General features: G+C 43.5%; 1 protein-coding gene across 15 annotated transcripts in view; it reads right to left on the reverse strand.

Moving 5' to 3' along the window:
- The window catches only part of KCNMA1 (potassium calcium-activated channel subfamily M alpha 1), a 950,458-nt gene that overhangs the window by 836,114 nt on the left and 97,919 nt on the right, over positions 1 to 16,425 (reverse strand). The window lies entirely within an intron of this gene.

The raw sequence follows: 16,425 nt of genomic DNA on the forward strand, positions 1-16,425 counted from the left end.
ACATGGCACTGTTCTACTCCAGGGGATAGGGTGGGCACAGACACAGTCTTTGCAGATACTGATCACATTGGTGTACATAACATATCTATTCTCTCTATCCAAACTGCTGTCATGTTAATCCAAGCACATATCCTATTCCATGGTGTTTCTCCATCAGTCTTCTTTTTGACCTCGTGCCTACTGTTTGTCTCCACTACACTCTGCTGCCCAGGTTATTTTTCTACAAAAGCATTCAGTCTATGTTTCCCCACTCCTCAAGAATCCCCAGTGGTTGGTTGCCCATCCACCTCCTTACAGAAACTCCTTACCTTCAGCTTTAAAGCACTCAATTACCTTGTTGTCCCACAAAGCTACCTCCCTGATTTGCTGTTACAACCCAGCTCATACACTTTGCTCCTCTAATACCAATACAATGCTCACTATACCTCGATCTCAATTATCTCACCATACCTCGATCTCAATTATCTCACCAACCCCTCACCCACAACCTGCCTGGAATGCCCTCCCTCCTCAATTCCAGCAGACCATCATTTTCCCCACCTTCAAAGCTTTATTAAAAGAATATCTCCTCCAAGAAGCCTTCCCTAACCAAGCCCTCATTTCCTCTAGTCTCACATAGTAAGCGCTTAATAAATGCCTTTATTATTACTTCCTTCTTGGATCTGCACTCTAACCACCCCTCCCTAGGCTCTACAGCACTTTGTTATATATCTTCAATTTATTTATTTATATGAATGTGCATCTCCCCCTCTAGATAAGCTGCTCACTGTGGGCAGGGAGTGTGCCTACCAACTCTGTTATACTCTCTCAAGGGTTTATTTAAATGCTTTGCCCACAGTAAGCACATGAAATACACTGGTCACACAACGTAACTACTAGCATTGCCAGTCCATTTTGCTGTCCCTTCAAACCTAGAGTGTTTCTCCCAAGGACCTATTTCCCCACAACTTGCTCCATAATCTTTGCATTCCTTTCCAGAACTTTGAATGTAGTCATCACTTCCAAAGCTGCCAATTAGCAGGGAAAGAAGTGGACACCTGCCCTTTCTCTAAATGTTCCAGAAGGCAGTTGAGGTTGGTGGGATCACCCCAAAGCCACAAGAATGGGGTAAATGGAAATGAGAGAAGGAAAACTGAGGAGCAAATAAATACAAAATAAAGTGGTTTACTTGGATGACAGTAAGTGGGTTTTGGACTGCTGTCCCACCATTTTATTCCAGTCTCCCCTTGATTGCTGCATCAGTCTCCTTGCTGATCTACCAGTCTCCTGTCTCTCCACACTCCGTTCCATACTTCGCTCTGTTGCCCAGATCATATTTCTGCAACAGTTTTCAATCCATGCTCCCCAGTCCTCAAGAACCTCCAGTGGTTGCCCAGACACCCTCACATCAAACAGAAACCTTTCACCATTGACTTTAAAGCACTCAATCACCTTGTCTCCTCCTACCTCACTACTCTCCGCTGGCCTGGAACACCCTCCCTCCTCACATCCAACAGACAGACAATTACTCTCCCCTCCTTCAGAGCCTTACTGAAGGGACATCTCTTCCAAGAGGACTTTCCTGACTAAGCACCACCCCCCCTTTCCTCTTCTCACACTTCTTTTTGCATTAACCTGAGTTGCTCCTCTTGTTCTTCCTCCCTTGCAGCCCCACAGCACTTACGTACATAGCTGTAATTTATTTATATTAATGTCTGTCTCCCCCCTTCTAATAATAACAATGGCATTTATTAAGCACTAACTATGTATAAAGAACCGTTCTAAGCACTGGGGAGGTTACAAGGTGATCAGGTTGTCCCAAGGAGGGCTCACAGTCAATCCCCATTTTACACGAGGGACCTGAGGCACAGAGAATTTAAATGACTTGCCCAAAGTCACACAGCCGGGGTTTGAACCCATGACCTCTGACTCCAAAGCCCTTGCTTTTTGCACTGAGCCATGCTGCTTCTCTACTGTAAGCTCACTGTGGGCAGAGAATGTGTCTGTTTATTGTTGTATTGTACTCTCCCAAGAACTTAGCACAGTGTAAGTGCTCAAATATGATTGATTGAATGAATAAATACTACAACCCAGCCTGCACATTTTGTTCCTCTAATGCTAACCATTTCACTGTACTTCGATCTCATCTACCTCACCACTAACCCCTTGCCCATGTCCTGCCTCTGGCCTGGAATGCCCTCCCTTATGACAAACAGTTACACTCTCCCACTTAAAAGCTTGACTGAAGGCATCTCTCTTCCAAGAGGCCTTCCCTGATTAAACCCTCCTTTCCTCTTCTCCCAGCCCATTCTGCATCACTCTGACTTGTTCCTTTGATTCATCTCTCCTCCCAGCACCACAGCACTTATGTACATATCTGTAATTTATTTTTATTAATGTCTGTCTCCACCTCTAGAATGTAAGCTTATTGTGGGTAGAGAATGTGTCTGTCACTTTGGACCCTCCCAATCTCTTGGTACAATGCTCTGCACACAGTAAGTGCTCAATAAATACAATTGTCATAGATGCCATAAACAGCCCTTCTGCCATGTAAATACTGCAGGAATGTACATTAGAACTTAGGAGTGTGCAGAGTACTGTGTTAGGTGCTTGGAAGCACAGAATTAGAATGATGGACTGGCTCACTCCCTGTTCTCTAGGAGCTTATAATTTAATGAATGGTGCCTCCTTACCAGGATGACTCTGCATACAGACTTCATATCTGGAGAAGCAGCGTGACTCAGTAGAAAGAGCCCAGGCTCTGGAGTCAGAGGTCATGGGTTCAAATCCCAGCTCTGCCAATTGTCAGCTGTGTGACTTTGGGCAAGTCACTTCACTTCTCTGTGCCTCAGTCACCTCATCTGCAAAATGGGGATTAGGACTGTGAGCCCCCCGTGGGACAACCTGATCACCTTGTAACCTCCCCAGGGCTTAGAACAGTGCTTTGCACATAGTAAGTGCTTAATAAATGTCATCATCATCATTATTATTATATTGTTCCCCCAGCTGATCCACCTCCTTGTATTTTCATTTTTTTCTTCCAATCCAGTATTTAAAAGGCACAAACAAAAAGCAATGAATTCAAGTTGAAACACCATAGTTAATCAAAAAGACAAATAATGGGCATATTAAAAAGAAAAAAAGGCTATCCTCATCTACATCATCCATTTGTCACTGTCCCAGAGTAGTACAGAAAGCTAGTGGTGGAGAAATATAAAACACTTTCCAGTTCTGAGCAGTGTGTCTAAGCTCTTCCTCTAAACTAAGATATTTATGGCAAGGAATATATCTGCTTATTGTTATATTGTACTCTTCCAAGTGCTTAGTACAGTGCTCTGCTTATAGTAATTGCACGATGAATACAACTGAATTAAATAGTTCATGCAGCTGCCTCCAGCCCCAGAGAATCTGGTTCCCAAATGGTAAATTATCTTAAGCCAATAGTTTCACAAAGGAATGAGAGAATGGGTCCAATTTTGAATAAGAGGTTGTGTTATGGAATAAAAGCTATTTTTCAAAGCAAGAAGAAATCATCAAGTACTGTACAGTGCCTGATGCTAAAGTATTAAGCAGAGAATAGATTGGAAAACGGTTCATATGGCATAAGAGGTAGAAGGGTAGGTCTTTATTTAGAAAGAAACTTTGAGTAGGACTCAACTTAACCTAAGTATATTTTATCTCTGTAGTGATATAAAAGGAAAATAAAACAACTATTACTTTTTATACCTTAAAATGCAGTATTAAAGTTTCTGTCACCTGCAGAAATTAACGGGATCCAGATTTTGGCTTATAAAACGAAACCTATTATGTGATAAGGTATAGTTATAAGCAAGCAATATTTGCTATTAAAAGTTAACAGAGGAAGGATAACTTTGATTCTCCCCAAAATAACTTAATTTTGTTTGTCTATTCACTTAGGTATTAGCCAAAGCTAGCCAAGAAAAGACTGCTACATCCCTGAGTCATGTACGTTAGACAATACCAAGAAGAAAAAAAAAAAATCAATGATCCTTCCTCAATAAGAACAGAAGACATATAAAGTTCATACTCAAAGCAGATAGCATTTCAGCACCAGCAGTCTGGGACCTCTCAAAATGAGTGATTTATCTCAACAGGAAGCAGGGCTGATTAGTGATCTCATGTGAGATAATGAAAATACAAATTGGTTCCTGCAAACTAAGAGATGGAGATTTTTAAAGTTTCTTTTGAAGGAAGAGTTCTATTTACTTTTGGTTTCAGGACTTAAAAAGGGATTCTTTTTAAGCATATATCTTTTTAAGATATGTTTTATGAAGAAGCGTGGCTCAGTGGAAGGAGCCCGGGCTTTGGAGTCAGAGGTCATGGGTTCAAATCCTGGCTCCGCCAACTGCCAGCCATGTGACTTTGGGCAAGTCACTTCACTTCTCTGTGCCTCAGTGACCTCATCTGATCACCTTGTAACCTCCCCAGCACTTAGAACAGTGCTTTGCACATAGTAAGCACTTAATAAATGCTATCATTATTATTATTATTCTTTTGCTGCACTGATGAAAACTTCCTGCCTTTTCTACTCATTGAAAAGCAGTGTGACCTAGTGGGAAAAGCACAGGTCTAGGAGTCAGAAGATCTTTGCATGGCTCTGTTATGCTATGTGAGCTTGGGCAAGTCACACTTCTATTTGCCTCAGTTCCCTCATCTCTACATTAGGGATTCAAAAATCAGTTCTTCCTCCTACTTAGAGCCTCATGTGGGTCCTGATGATCTTGTATTTACCCGAGAGCTTAGTACAATGCCTACCAAGTGGAAACTCCTGCTTTACTCTTCACCTTGTCATGATAGAAGATTGTCAGTGGTATTTGAGTATTTACTGTGTACATAGAAAACTATGGATACAAATATCAGAACAAATTTATGACAAGATGGGATTTTTTGAAGAGGCTGTGTCCCTGGAGTCGCTATGGGCTGGAAATGACACGATGGTATTTGAAGAAGATTGTGTGAAGAGCACTGTATTAAATGCTTGGGATACCAGAATACAGTAGAGTTGGTAGACATATTCCCTGCACAATCTTTATACTTCTGTGCCATTTTGTGCATTCAATCATATTTATCAAATGCAGAGCATTGTATTAAGTGCTGGGGCAAATGCATAAAGAGTGTCTGCTAAGATTCACTGCTCTTTCCTCAGAAACTCTTCTGGGGTTTGCATGCTAATCAAAGATAAAGCTAGTGGGCAGTAACACATCAGCATTCTTTTGGAAATAGGTTCTGGCCCCTTTAAGAGAAGGGACTACTGTTCGGTTGCATTTTAAGCTCTGGTTTCATGCATAAGGTACTCTTACTGCCTCATACAATATTAATACGGGTCTGCCTCATGTGCTTTGGCAAGTTCCCAAACTTAAGTTGTACAGCATCACTGGGCAAACTAGTATGGGATTCAATTAGCCCATTCTCCCTCCTACTTGAACTGTGAGCCCTGTGTGGGAGAGGGACTTGATTCATTTGCATCTATCCCAGTGCTTAGAACAGTGTTTGACACGTAATAAATTGCTTAATACCCAAATTATAATAATTCTTCGGTCTCCACTTTTACATCTAAACCTCACACTCCATGTTTCCAGTTTAAGAACTTCAGCACTGAACCCCTGAAAACTGGACTCACTCTCTCTCCCTCCCCAAGTTAGCAAATACAATACGCCTGGAATGATAGTCTCATGGATTGCTAAACAGGCCAGCAAGAACAAAACAAAGTGTTAATGACAGAAACAGCTGGAGAGCAAGGTGACTCCGGATATTATATGGGGAGAGTGTCACAAACTTCAAGTGCCCTCGGGACTTACTCCTCAGCTGATCGGCAGGATGAGGTAAATTAACGGGCTCTCTTTTTTCAGGTGACCATTCATATGGCTTTTGGTTGGACTGTCCCTCATCCCAGTGGGATCACAGTACCAGATGTGTCTATGTCTGGCACTTCTAAGCACCAGCCTCCACTCATCTTGCTTCCTGCAACCAAGTCCCAAGGTTGGAGGAAATGCTCCTGTTCAGAGAGACCTGGGAGAGGAATGTAAAGACCATGGAGCAAGAAGGAGGGTCAGAGGAAGCTCCAGATAAACAGACTCAGGAAGATTTCCGCTGACGTGATCACAATACTCTGGGTGCCTGGTGTAATGAATTCAATGTCACACTGTCCCAGTGTCCCATATCTACAAAGGCCATCCGTGGCCTGTAGCCAGTGAACATGTCTGCCTTAAGACAACCAAAGCAAGAGCTCAAGACAAATCCCAGGCACTATCCCAGGTCTTTCTCAATGCCAAACCCTCTCCCACCTCCTGCCTCTGGCCTAGAATGCCCTACCTACTTAACTCTGACAAACAATTACTTTTGTGGCCTTCAAAGCCTTATTGGAAGCACATCTCCTCCAAGAGGCCTTCCCTAACTAAGCCCTCCTTTTCTCTTCTCCCAGTCCCGTCTGCATTGTCCTGACATTCTCCTTTTAGTCATCCCCCTGCCTGCCAGCTCCACAGCTATTATGTATGTATTTGTAATTTATATTAATGTCTGTCAACCCCTTTAGAACATAAGCTCAATGTGGGCAGAGAACATGGTTGCTTATTGTTGTATTGTATTCTCCAAAGAACTTAGGACAGTGCCCTGCACACAGTAAGCACTCAATAAATACGATTGAATGAATGAATCCTGCAAAAAGACTTGATGTAAATGACACCCCCAAGCCCAAGCAACTCCATCCCTCCCACCAGCCCCCAAAACACAAAAGTAAACAATACCACAAACCCCCTAACGTCCAAAATGATGGAAGCCCAGAGTTATGTGGACTTTTAATTCAAAACAATGCAGGTGTGTCAGCAACAAAGTAGTTTAATGGATAGTAGAGAATACTGATCTCTGCTCGAATAACTAATGTCCTGATAGTTGGTGGTGAGAGGTGGTCAGATTTGGAAGGCAGATACACAGGTAGCCTGCAGGTAGAAGGAAAGTGTCTTTTGACCATGATTTCTTGCTGGCTCCCAGGGGTTGAATTACCCACGCATGCCGTGCTAACCTACAACATGAGTCATTCATCATTAGGAAGTGAAGAACAAGAAAATCAGACAAGATCGAGTCAAGTTCAGATTTCTTTCTCCCTTGCCCCTTCCAAAAGAAAAAAAAAAAAATCTCAAGTGACAGATGGTCAGCACGAGCTAGAAAGGAAACATGTGGTTCTGTTACTTAAGTGCTGGGATTGGGACTTCCCTCTTTGTATGCCTACCCTGGAAATCCTGCTTGGCCTTAGGAAGTCATTTGTGCCCTGGCAAAAAAAGGTTAAATAATAATGATGGCATTTGTCAAGGGCTTACTATAGCATTTAAATCTGAGGCAAGGCACTGAGGCCTCAGGGCTAAGGATAGAGCCCACTGCAGTCTTACATGAACAGGCCCTGAAGAGAGGGAAAAAAAAAAAAAGGACAATTACCTTAAGTGCTTACTGTGTGCTATACACTTAATACAGTTTGGGGCTGATACAACCAAATCAGATATAGTCCACATCCCATGTGGTGCTCACATTTAATTCCTGTTTTACAGATGAGCTAACTGATGCACAGAAAAGTTAAGTGATTTGCCCAAGGTCACACAGCAGACAAGTGACAGAGCCAGGATTAGAAGCCAGGTTCTCTGACTCCCAGGTGAATGCTCTTTCCATTAAACCACACTGCTTTGCTGAGCATTTACTGTGAGCAGAGCATTGTAAGCGTTTGGGAGTGTACAATACTGCAGAGTTAGTAGACCTATCCCTTGCCCACATTGAGCTTACAGTATAAAGGCGGAGACGGATGTTAATATAAATAATTACAAATATGGACATGAGTGCTGTGGGGCTGAAGGTAGGGTGAGTAACAGGTTCCTAAAGGGTACAGATCTAAGTGCCTAGAGATATTTGCTCTTTTCCACTGATGCTCCATGTGGACCTGGCATAATTGTCAATTACCGAATTATTCCTAGAATTCAAAAGTCAATAGAGAGCGCTAATGGAGGGGACAGTTTGACATCACCACCACCACCGAGAATCAGGAGGCAGGGGGGAAAAAAAAAATCACTGGCTCATTATCCTCCTGAAGAGTTTTCTAGTAACAAGTCAATATTTGTCTGGAGTCATTTCGTACACAGAACAGCATTTGAAAAACGCATAATTACCTCTCAGGAAGAGAGGGTCGCCATGTTCTCCAGCATGCCTGGAAATCCCCCAGTATGTCATGCAATATGCCAACTGCAGAAACCTCAGACAGGGATGCTAAATCCATAATTTGCCTGAAATCAGATTCACTGAATTTGCCACTGTTCCAGCACAACTAACTCTTCTATTATAATGGGGGTGAAGCCAGACACAGCTTTAACAGAGCTGTATGGCAAGCACCAGACCCAGATTCTCACTGGTGATGCTGGGAAATCCCTTTCTGGAGAACTGTGCTGGGGAAGAACCAAAGGGAGGGAGAATGGGATAAGTTAATATAATGGAGGGCTAGCAATAGACATTTACGAAGTCAACACTGCCTTATTTAGCAATGTTAGACAACAATATACTGTACAGTATTGAGTTTGTCACCTTTAATCCTGTTGGCATTTCATTAACAGCAATGAAGTATATTTAATTCATTTATTTTAATGTCTGTCTCCCCCTCCAGGCTGAAGCTCCTAGCAAGCAAAAGTCATGTCTACCAACTCAGTTGATACTGTACTCTCCCAAGAGTTTAGTACAGGGTTCTGTACACAGTAAGTGCTCAAATACCATAGTTGGATTGAAACGGACCTAATCCAGTTTCCCAATCTAGGCAGTTTGCATACTATTTTAAAGTTGGGAAGGAAAAATTGAATCTGAGTTATCTGTATAACTGAAGAAGAAACTTTTTCCATCTGTTATACAGAAACTGAGCCTCCCAAGGGATAGGGACAATGTCTAATTCCTATATTCATATTCTCTCTGAGTACAGTGGCTGCACACAGTAAGTGCTTAATAAATACTATTACTTAAATTTATGTGTTTAATTGCCAGTTGATAGAAGTGCTTAAATACTATTACTAATATTTATGTCAACCTGCTATTTGAGTCTTATTGCGTTTTTGTCCTCTCAACCCTACACCTTTCTACTGAGGTGAAAGCTTTGGGTTTGGGATTAATTCAGTTTTCATGCCAGGGGACCACTCAACATTTTGACTCCTTAAAATTTCCCCTGGAACAAGTACAAGGACACTCTCCTGCACAAAATGCTTGCTATATTTGCACTCATTTCATCCTTCTCATTAAAAAAAGAGTAGAACCATTCCAAATCAAAATATCTTTTGAGTATCTTTTCCTCATCAATACTTCTGTAGACACAATATCCTAGAAAAGCAGCATTCATTAGCATTTGGAGGCCCAGAAGCTAGAATTTGTTATATTATGGAATTCATGGGAAAACATTTATAACTTTTTCAGAGGAAAAGTTGGGAGATTACTCAAGACTCTCCTTCCTTTAGTCTAATTCTGTAAATTCATCCCCTCTGAGAAACAGGATTGCCTAGTGGAAAGAGCACAGGTCTAATCCTGACTCTGCCATTTGTCTTGTGTGACCTTGGCCAAGTCACTTCTCTTTTCTGTGCTTCAATTACCTCATCTGTAAAATGGGGATTAAGACTGCGAGCCCAGTGTGTAATCAGTATGTCACACAACCTGATTAGCTTTTATCTATCCCAGTGCTTAACATAGTGCCTAGCACATAGTAAGCACTTAAAAATTAATAATGGTAATGATAATAATAGTAATAATAACGGTATTTGTTAAACACCTACTATTTGCCAGGCACTGTACTAAGAGTTGGGGTAGATACAGGATAATCAGATTGGACCCAGTCACTGCCCCACACGGGGCTCAAAGTCTCAATCCCCATTTTACAGATGAGGTAACTGAGGCACAGAGAAGTCAAGTGACTTGCCCAAGGTCATGGCAGACAAGTGGAAGAGCTGGGATTAGAACACATAACCTTCTGATTTCCAGGCTTTTGCTCTATCCACTACATAATGCTATTTCTCTAAAACGTGCTTCGGCCTGGTTTTTAAATGGGGACCGTCCACGTGTAAGGCAAAGGTGAGGGTGGTTTGAACCTTCAATCTTCTGATCCGAAGTCAAACACCTTACCATTATTCATTCATTCATTCGTATTTATTGAGTGCTTACTGTGTGCAGAACACTGTACTAAGTGCTTGGGAAGTATAAGTTTGCAACATATAGAGATGGTCCCTACCCAACAGCAGGCTCACAGTCTTGAAGGGGGAGACAGGCAACAAAACATATGAACCAAGTAAAATAGAGTAATAAATATTTACAAACATATATACAGGTGCTGTGGGGAGGGGAAGGAGGTAAGTCAGGCCAACCATCCCCACCTTCCCCCATTAAAAGAACGTTTATGTCCTCTATCAATTTCTTTATCTTCCATACTAGGGATTAGACCTGGGTTGTAATCCCACCTCTGCCATTTACCTGTTGTGAGACCCTGAGCAAGTCATTTGACTTCTTTCTGGAAATCATATCCTTGTTATCCCTCACCTTAGGATTAAGATCCTCATGTGGGACCGAGATTGCTACCGGTCTGATTATCTTGTAACTACCTCAGCACTTAGTTCAATGCTTGGCACATAGTAAATGCTTCACAGATACTATTATTATTTTTATTTCAGAACTGGTGTGTGTTGGCACTATTACCCTTCTAGTTCTTCTGGCCAGAGTCAAGCTGGCATGATACCAGATTTACTAAGGCAGGTTCATGCCAACTTCTCTCTAGTGATGGGGCTGAATTGCTGAAGTTTAACTACTCATTTTCCCCCCAATACACCTTGTGGTATTAGTGCCCACCTCTATACTCATTTCCTGTGTCTGAATTATTCCAATGAGCAGCTTCACTCCGTTCAGCTGACTCAAGGGGCAAGATAAACACAGGATGCTGACAAAACGGACAATTTGGGTGGAACCAAATCCACTGAGTGGCATAAAAGGAGCTTCCTGGATGATTTCTCCAGAGAGATCTACAGGCCTTACAGCAACCCAGAGCTGATACCACCATCAACATTTCTCAGTCAAACTGTGACAGAGTTTAATTGGCCAATCACCAACAATCCAAATCCTCCAACTCCAATAATTTCCACCTACTACATGTCTTTCAAATTCACAGAATACAGTACTGACAATAAGATTTTATCTGCTTAGAGTTAAAAGTAACCAATTTCCAATCCTTTCCACTCTGTGAACACAAAACACTCTGTCCCAGGCTATGCGGATTCATTTGCAGCTAGAGAAACAGTGGGTCCTAGTGGATACAGCATGTGGCTAGGAGTCAGAAGGACCTGGGTTGTAATCCCAGCTCTGCCACTTGTCTGTTGTGTGACCGTGGGTAAGTCACCACTTCTCTGTACCTCACGTCTCTCATCTGTAAAATAGGATTAAGACTATAAGTCATAAAAGTGGGGCAGGGACTGTGTTCAACCCAATTAGCTTGTATCTATCCCAGCAGTTAGAGCAGTTCCTGGTACATAGCAGCACTTAATACCATTATTATTATTAGGGGAGGTATTTCATTTTTTTCTTGGGGGTCACAATCGTTCTGATCAAGAAGAGCAGCCCCTCTCCTGATGGCTTCCTTCTAGGCTGGTCTGTTTCCCACAGTCTATAGGCACAATTCACCTTTATAACTGTGCCATCCTCCTTGTCTATAGATGCCCCACTTCCACACACCAAAACAGTGGCTACTTGCATGACCACCTAACATCTAGTCTCCTACTCACCTCAACCAGAAACGAGTGTAGTATTGCCTTTAAGTTGGTGGACCATCTGGATTCCCAAGGAGGATTTGCTTTGAATTAAGACTAGCTACTCATTCAAATGAGGTCATGCCCCCCTTCCAACAAGACCAAAATGTTAGGTCCCAAACAGAGTTTATTACAGGGCTTTTGAATCTCACATATACACCTTTCACCATCTAGTTCACTGTCAGGAAAGTTCTTTCCCAATCACAGCTTGAACCGCCAACCAGAAACTTGGAACACTAACTGGGGAGTTGGGGAGAAGCTCCCAAGTGGAGATAAGGTTGGCTTATTAACTCTCAGCACGATTGCTGAGATTCTCCAGACAACAGCCCAGAAAAGATTAAGTAATTCCCTGGTTATTCTTCAAGCCTATATCCAGGAAGAACCACCTTGAGACTGTGATATTGCAACATCTCCTTACTATGCCTGGCAGGGATTATGAATCAAGGTCCAGTCTGTCAGGTCACAGCAGGCTTCCTCTGCAGGCCACAGTTACTTCAGATTTACATGGCTCTGCGCCGGTAGTTGGGACACTGATTCAACAAGTGTCGCTGTTCCTAGTTCTGTACTTGTTTCACTTTCCTACAAGAGCTAGGGCTATAGGTGGATCCTCTCATGACTAATTAATCTTTTTACCCTAGGCCTGGATCACCTTCCAGCTTGCCTGATTGCTGCCTCTTTCAAAGGTTTTGCAATCAATCATATTTATTCAGTGCTTACTGTGTGCAGAACCCTGTATTAAGCACCGGGGTAGATACAAGATGATCAAGCTGAACGCAATCCGTGTCCCACATGGGGCTCCCAGCTTTAACCCCATTTCGCAGAAGTGGTAACCAATACACAGAGAGGTGAAGTGACACCAAGGTCACACGGCAGACAAGTGGCAGAGCCGGGATGGAAGAATACAAAATAACAGAGTTGGTAGACCCATTCCCTGTCCATGACAAGCTTGCCATCTAGAGAGGAAACAGACGTTAATATAAATAAATTACAGATATGTACATAAGTGCTGTGGGGGCTGAGGGAGGGGTGAATAGAGGGTGCAAATCCAATACGAGGGCAACTTAGAAGGGAATGGGAGAAGAGGAATGAAAGCCTATTCAGTCGAAGAGATCTTGGAGATGTCCCTTCAGTAAGACTTTGAAGACGGGAAGAGTACCTGGCTGTTGGATTTAAGGAGGCAGGATGTTTCAAGCCAGAGGCAGGATATGGGTGAAAGGTCAGTGGTGAGATAAAATGAGACTGAGGTACAATGAGTAGGTTGGCATTATTTATTCATTCAATAAATACACTTACTGTGTGCAGAGCACTGAATTAAGGGCTTGACATTAGAGGAGTAAAGTGTGCAGGCTGAGTTGGAGTAGGAAATCAGGAAGGTAAGAAGAGACAAGGTGATTTAGTGTCTTAAAGCCAATGATAAGGACTCTAATTAGAATGATAAGAAATATGGCATGTGTTAAGCACTGTACCAAAGGAAGCAGTATGGCCTAGTGGAAAGGGCTTGGGTTCTAATCCCAGCTTCTACACTTGTCTGTGTGACCTTGGGCAAGTCATTTAACTTCTGTGCCTCAGTTTCCTCATTTACACAGTAGTGTGTACTGCCTTGTCTTCTGGCTTTTTGATGGCTGCCTTCTGGTCAACTCTAAGAAGTTTAGGATGGCCTTTGTCCTTCTCCACTCCCATCACCACTGTCCTGCAGATCTGCCATCTGTCATCTTTAATCACACTTTTCCAGAGGTTCCTCTGGGGCTTGTGTCCACCTCAATCTCATCTGGCTAAATTGATCCACTGGCCCTGAGTGCTACCCAGAAGGCCTAGTGCAGAGTTGACAACCTCAGGGAATTATTATTTCTACAAACAGTATATTTGGCCCATGGCTAGGTGAGGCTGAGTGCCCAGTGAACTCTCCCCAGGATATACAAACCCAGATAATAATAATAATAATGATGATGATATTTGTTAAGTGTTTACTATATGCAAAACACTGTTCTAAGCTCTGGGGAGGTTACAAGGTGATCAGGTTGTCCCACGAGGGGCTCACAGTTTTAATCCCCATTTTACTGATGAGGTAACAGGCACAGAGAAGTTAAGTGACTTGCCCAAAGTCACACAACAGACAGTTGGTAGAACTGGGATTTGAACCCATGACTTCTGACTCCAAAGCCCATGCTCTTTTCACCAAGCCATGCTGCTTCTCAGATATATGGGGAGGGAGGGAGCGAGGTGTTAACCAGAAAATATCCAGAAACTGTGGTGCTCTCCCTCCCTTCTCCCACCACAGAGCCCTCAAATCAATCAATGGCATTTTTGGAGTACTTACTCCGTGCATAGCACTGTACTAAGCATTTTGGAGGGTTAATAGACATGATCCCTGCCCAAAAGGGGCTTATACTATGGCTCCCTCCCCTCAGAAAAACCTGACCTGATGGTAGGAAGAAGAGATTAGACTGTAAACTTTAGACTCTAGACTGTGAACTCATTGTGGGCAGAGAAGGTGTCTTTATTGTTGTCTTGTACTCTCCCAAGCACTTAGTACAATGTTCTGCACACAGTAAATGGTCAATAAATGTGATTGAGTGAATTAATGAAATACTAAGGGGGTTGGAAGTCGGAGAAGAGATAGGTAGAAGGAAGGAGAAAAATGGAAGGTAGAAGGAGGGGAAAGAAATGGGTGGGAGGGAAAGGTAAGGATAAAAAGAGGAGAAACAATGAATAAAAAGTGTTGAGGGTGGGGAGGGGAGAAGGAGAGGAGAGATGGAAGGAACGGAAGGACTTGACATAAAAAGCATCTCCTTCTTCTTCCCACCCTGCAGCCAGGCACATGCATCATTGGAAAAGTGGAATGGGCAGAGGGAAGCCAGGACCTCACAAGGTTCAGTGGAGACGGGGACACTAAGCCTGAAAGTGGGAACCTAACAGCCTGGGAACTCTAGGCTGGGACCCAGAACCCAGGTAGGTGACAGTGAGTGGCTTGCCAGCCCTGGAAGTGGCTGCTGCAACAGGAGAGAAATTATTTATTTACATTAATGTCTGTCTTCCCTCTAGACTGTAAGCTCGCCATAGGCAGGGAATGTGTCTATTGTTATAGCGTACTCTCCAGACAGTAAGTGCTCAATAAATACAATTGGCTGACTGACTTCCCTCCCCAGCCAGGAAGGGGAGGGCCTCTATGGTTCAGCACTCCCAGACCTTCTGGGATGTTAAGGCTGCCAGGGTCACCCCAGGCAACCTAGGGAGCAGAAGCCAATGTAGGAAAGCTAGCCAATACCCCAAGAAGCACTACTCTTGGGCCTCACTGCAGAACAAACAATGTTGCTTCTGCCACTAGTGTCCCCTCCCATAACACATATTGAAATATTTTTACAGGCAAATTTTTTACCAATTTGTGGTCATATTTAAGGCCCGCCAGTGAATTTAGAGAGTTGGACCCCTTGCTCTAGTGAGAAGGTAGAAACCATAAACAGTGACTCCATGGAGAGACTGGAGTTCAAGTCAGCACTTGGGTGGTAGAAAAATTCCTTGTGAGACATTCAGAGTGCTGTCATCACAGTAAGGCAAGTTGGGGCAGTTGCGCTAGATGCCACTTCCCTCCCCGGCTAAGCAGCAGGGCCCCTGTGACCTTGGGCAAGTCACTTCACTTCTCTGGTTCCCTCATCTGTAAAATGAGGATTAAGACTGTGAACCCCATGTGGGACTGGGACCATCCAACCTGACTTGCAACAACCCCAGTGCTTAGTACAGTGCTGGGCATACAATAGGTGCTTAAATACCACACAATATGAGCAGTCAGTTTGGACAGAGAGCCCAGCTATAAAGTAATTTTAATATCTGTCTTCCCCAGTCAGTGGTATTTATTGAACAGCGCTTATGGTGTTCAGAGCACCGAGTGCAACAAAATCAAGTTTGTAGACAATCACTGCCCACAGGGAACTTGCATATACAGGGGAAGTCAGAGATTAATACAGATAGGGGAAATGGAAGAGAATAAGCGTATGTGCATGAGTGTTGTGGGGCTGGGGTGAGCATCAAAGTGCTTAAAAGGAACACAAGCCAAACACGTGTCTACACACAGGGATAGGGGAAACAAGGGCCTAGTCAGGGAAGATTCCTTGGAGAAGCAGCATGCCATAGTGATAAAGCACGGGCTAGGGAGTCAGAAAGTCATGGGTTCTAATCTCAGTACTGCTACTTATCTGCTGTGTGACCTTGGGAAAGTCACTTCACTTTCCTGGGCCTCAGTTACCTCATCTATAAAATGGGGATTAAGACAGTCCCATGTAGGACAGGGACTATGTCAACCTACGCATCAGGCAAAAACTCCTCACCCTCGGCTTCAAGGCTGTCCATCACCTCGCCCCCTCCTACCTCAACTCCCTTCTCTCCTTCTACAGCTCAACCTGCACCCTCCGCTCCTCTGCTGCTAATCTCCTCACTGTGCCTCGTTCTCACCTGTCCCACCATCGACCTCAGGCCCACGTCCTCCCCCTGGCCTGGAATGCCCTCCCTCCGCATATCCACCAAGCTAGCTCTCTTCCTCCCTTCAAAGCCCTACTGAGAGCTCACCTCCTCCAGGAGGCCTTCCCAGACTGAGCCCCCTCCTTTTCCCCCTCCCCATTCCCCCCGCCCTACCTCCTTC

The sequence above is a fragment of the Tachyglossus aculeatus genome, chromosome 3 (genome assembly GCF_015852505.1).
Source record: "Tachyglossus aculeatus isolate mTacAcu1 chromosome 3, mTacAcu1.pri, whole genome shotgun sequence".
NCBI classification, from domain to species: Eukaryota; Metazoa; Chordata; class Mammalia; order Monotremata; family Tachyglossidae; genus Tachyglossus; species Tachyglossus aculeatus.